The sequence below is a fragment of the Panthera tigris genome, chromosome A3 (genome assembly GCF_018350195.1).
Source record: "Panthera tigris isolate Pti1 chromosome A3, P.tigris_Pti1_mat1.1, whole genome shotgun sequence".
Classification (NCBI taxonomy): domain Eukaryota; kingdom Metazoa; phylum Chordata; class Mammalia; order Carnivora; family Felidae; genus Panthera; species Panthera tigris.
Genome location: NC_056662.1, coordinates 49,031,481 through 49,036,465, shown reverse-complemented (window position 1 = coordinate 49,036,465; position 4,985 = coordinate 49,031,481). Strand labels below are relative to the sequence as shown.

The 4,985-nt window shown below is 42.5% G+C and overlaps 1 pseudogene; it reads left to right on the top strand.

Moving 5' to 3' along the window:
- The first annotated feature begins 3,342 nt into the window (after positions 1-3,342).
- Positions 3,343-4,375, top strand: LOC102953369 (annotated as a pseudogene).
- Positions 4,376-4,985: the final 610 nt, after the last annotated feature.

Genomic DNA, 4,985 nt, shown 5'->3' with positions numbered 1-4,985 from the left:
AGGGGCACTCCTGGCCTCTCCCTACTCATTTCCTCCTTTCTCCTTGGGAATAAGGCATGTGTGGTTTGGCCCCTTCCTGTCTTTGATTTAGGGAAATACTTTCCTGCAAGGAGCATCTAGTGATCTCTAGATACCCTACCCCAGGCTGAGGGTTTCATGGTCAGGGCTTCCTGTCACTGGTGGGTAAAGTGGCTCTTCGAGGGAACAGAATTGGGAAGGCCCTGCTTCCATGCACCTTGCTACATTGTCCAGGGTCAGCTGCTTTGTTTATAAAGCAGACATTTGGTTTCTTTTTTAAAATATTTTTTTAATATTTATTTATTTTTGAGAGAGAGAGACCATGTGCGAGTGGGGGAGGATCAGAGAGAGAGGGAGACACAGAATCCAAAGCAGACTCCAGGCCTGAGCTGTCAGCACAGAGCCTGACACCAGGCTTGAACTCATGAGACGTGAGATCATGACCTGAGCCAAAGGGCGACTGAGCCATCCAGGCACCCCAAGGTTTCTGATGACTTGGATGAGTTGGTATGATTCCACTTGCATTTGATATATCCCAATTAGCTTTGAAATTGGTAATTAGTATGTCTCTGTTGGTTCTGAACTTGAGTATGAAACAGAGAGGCATGATTTATTGATCCTTCTCAAAACAACCCATGAGAGCTGTGGTTTCTTTTCCAGCTTTTCTTGTGGCTGATGGCATATAGTGGTGGGCTGGCTGACTTCTGAGACATACCAGCTTGTGACTGGAGAGCAGCACAGAGCAGATGATGCCAGCCCAGCAGCCACGACCTTCATTTCCACTAGCAATGTGTACTGAGGCAGAAACTAGCAGCAACATGTCCAGCCCTGCCAAGGTCAAAGCTCCTGGGGCCATTTCCCAATTATATGAGGCCGCACCCCTTCAGCAGTCACAAGAGCCTCTGTTTCATAGGCTTGTGTGGAATAGCTGTATCTAACTGCCATTCCCAAGGTGTAAACAAACAGACTTCTTGGAAAATTTTCTAAGAAAGTTCTCTAGGGAATTGATGATTTTTCCCATTCAGGGGTAGATGGTGCATGAGTCACAAATCACCAGAGGCATCCTTGCCTCACCCAACTCACCTGAGATTATATTGTAACAATAGGGACAGAGACCCATCCAAAGCAACCAAAATTTTGATGTAAATGCCATTTTGGAGAACTGATTAATATGTCAAAATATTCAGCTCCCAAGGCATAATAAAAATAACTTGAGTTCTCTGTAATTTTAGGATTTAACATTCAAATGATTGATTTAAATTCTATCTCATAAAATCCTCTTTAAGCCTGCTCCCTTTTTCTGGGGGTTTTGGATGACTTCTTTGCCAGGCCCTGAATTTGCATGGGCCAGAATTCATAGCAGCAAACCACATGTTTTGGAAACCTGGAGGCTCATGGGTTATTCTCATAACGACACTTGCATCTGCACAGCACCTGCCATTTTTATAACATTAAAGAAAGTAGGAGGCCAGAGATGTGTTTGGTGGGCAGTCACAGCCCCCTGCTTTGTGGTTTAAGAGAAGCACGCGTGCCACACCCAGGCAGAAGTGCTTAGTTAAACACCTTATTGCTCATTTCCTCTGCCTGTGATGGTGACCCTCTGTATAAGTTCATCCTCCCAGTCTGGTATTGCTTTTAGTCAATTCTTGACAGGGTTTATCTTAGCCTGGGCTCCCTAGCAAACAGATCCTGAGATATACAGAACATGTGCTCACCTTTTACTGTGAGTACCATCCAGGGAAATGAGGAAATTGGGAGGTTAGGCAGGAAAGGGGGGAGTGAATAGAACAATGTCAGCTGATTTTTGGGTGTGGCTGGCAAGTTCAGAGAGGCCTTAGGAAGCCTCTGTGCCTCTGCACTGTTGACTCTGAAGAGGGACAGGAGAGGAATGTACCCATATCTCCCATCACCCATGGGTCAAAATCCCTCTGTCCAGCCCCAACCTTTCTATGCATTGTCATTCCAAACTTTCAAAGAGAGATGTTTGAATGGCATCAGATGGCCTCACCCCTCATCAACAATTGGGAATTTTTGGACAGAGTGGCTGAGGAGCAAGTTGTGGGTGGAAGTGGCATGCTGCCCTTTTGTGCTCCCCCCAAAAAAGGTACTGAAGCCACTGCTACAGCCTGCAGCAACTATGGCAGCAGGGACCCAGCATCATGACCCCAGGGTTTCACAGGCTGGGGTCAGTTCCTGAGACTGGGTCTGGGGAGTAGTCTGGCTCAGTATTGTTTTGACATAAGTGTTTATAAAGACATCACTGAAGACTAATTGGGAAGTACTCAAGCCACATGATTGAATAAACTACTTAAAATCAATTGTTAATGGATATGACACAAAAAGGCATCATGCAGATCTCATTAAGAAGGTCCTGTGTGAACCTGACAAATCCCTGCACATGGAACTGTGAGTGTGGGGCAGGTAAGGGAAGTGTCTTCATTGTGGCCCTTTCATTTTTATTTTTTCCATTTTTCTCCAACTTTATTAAGGAATAATTAGAATATTTAAAGTGTTCGTCCTCTTATGGCTCTGCTTCCAGGAAGTCCATAGGCTATAACACCTCACAGGGTCTGTTTCTGCCATATTTGAGATGAGTCATGAATTTTGGGGATGAGAACACACAACCCACACATGCACACACTCTCTTATACACACATACATTCTCACTTACACTCATACACACAGGAGTGTTAGATTAAAGTCCTTATTTAATTAGCCAAGGATACAACACTTTATCAGAGGTGAGGCAGCCATGGGATGGAGGATGTAGTCTGTGTGTCTCCACATACCTTTGCTTGGACCCAGAATCCTTGGAGGCACATAGCTGCACATGGCTCTCCAGTCGTGGTAAGGTCTTTCCAGATTTGGATAACCCAATTCTTTTTTCTTTTGTAGATTTTAACCTTGACAAAATGTCAAACTTACATAAAATTACAGGTTTAGGGTGGTGAACTCCTTTAAAACCCCTTACCCTGATTCACCAATTGTTTACATTTGCCACTCCATCATTTTCTGTATGCATATTTAATGTTATTTTTCTGACCCACATGAGAGAAGGATGGAATTATTGTGTGATTTACCTCTACATATTTCTGTATATGTTCTCAAGAGCCAAAGCATACACATTGTTACTCACAGTATAGTTATAAAAAATGAGGAATTAAAAAAATTTTATTCAAGTATAACTAACATCCAGCATTTTATTAGTCTCAGGTATATAATATAAAGATTCAACAGCTGTATACATTACTCGGTGCTCATCAAGATAAGTGTACTCTTAATTCTCTTTATTTTAGCATGCCTTGCCAGGTTTTGTGTGATAACATGGGCCAGGAAGAGGAACTGCTGAGTATTGCCAGAAATCTTGGAGAAGGTTGTGGCCAGAAAGAACACAGAAGGGGTCCTTGACCTTCTGAAGAACTGAACTGCTGTCAGATGTCCATCCACCTATTCCAGACAACCAGGATTGGAATCGCTGCTACTAGGGTCCACAAGCACTGCTCAGACAAAAAGGTGGGGTGTCCTTGCTCAGAGTCCTCATCAGAAACTGGAGCTATTGAACTCCCCTGGACCTCCCAAAGAAGAAAAAGGAGAAGAAAGAGACAAAGCAAAGAAAGAAAAAGGGCTTGACTGTTCCCATCAGAAACCAGAGGCAGGACTTTTTCCACCAAGGAAAAAAACAAGGACAAGAGCCCAAAGACAGGAGAGACTCTGTGGACTCCAAATCTTCAGCCACCTCCTCTACAAAAAGGCCATCGACGAAAAGATCAAACAGCAGCAAATCAAAAGCAGAGACTCCAAAAACACCCAGCAGCACCTCAATCCTTACTTTTGCCCCCTCCATCTATCTCCTGGCACCCTACTATCCCATAGGGTACTCTGTGCAGGATAAGTGTGTGGAAATGCCCTCAGCAGCCCTGAAGGCTGATGACAATTGCAAGGACTATGGAGACAACTGTGACAAGAAGTCATCAGAAATTGAAGATCATATCTATTAGGAGCTCAAGAGCACTGACATGAAGTACTGGAACCAAGTTCACAGACAAATAAGCAAACTTGTGGACTCCAGGAATCCAGTCTGAGGAATAATGTGCTCAGTGGGGCCATCTCTGTTGTGCTTATTGCCAGGATGATGACAGAGGAAATGGCCAGTGATGAGCTGAGAGAATTGAGAAATTCCATGACCCAGAAGGTTACCTGTGAGCATCAGATGGCCAAGATGGGTGGCACCACCACTGACCTCTTCCAGTGCAGTAGATGGAAGAACTGTACCCAAAACTGGGTGCAGACATGCAGTGCTGAGCCCATGAATACCTTTGTCTTATGTAATGAATATGGCAGTCACTGGAGTTTCTGATGGAACTGCCAGCCACAATTTCACTGAACAAGATGAGGAAGAACAAACAGAAAGTATTTCACTTAGCATTATACCTATAGATCTCTCTATGCCATTGCAAATGGCAAGATATTATCCTTTTTATGGCTGAATAATATTCCATTGTATTTATATACCACGTCTTCTTTATCCATTCATTTGTCAATGGACACATGGGTTGCTTCCATATCTTTGCTATTGTAACTGTTGCTGCAATAAACATAGAGGTGCATATATCTTTTCAAATTAGTGTTTTAATTTTCTTTGAGAAAATACCCAATAGTATGGTAACTAAATTTAATTTTTAATATTTTGGAGAAACTCCATACTATTTTTTTGTATGTGTATGTTTAATTTATTAGATTGCCAAATTTCTCCAAAGTGGCTGTACAGTTTGCATTTCCGTTAGCAATTTATGAGAGCCCCAAGTACATATTTGTCATCACTTGGCATTTTATCTCATTACGTTGTTTGTTTTTGTATTTTATTGATATAATTGACATACAACCTGTTAATTTCAGGTGTACAACCTAAATATTTGATGTATGCATATATCATAAAATTATTACCACAATAAGTCTAGTTAACATCC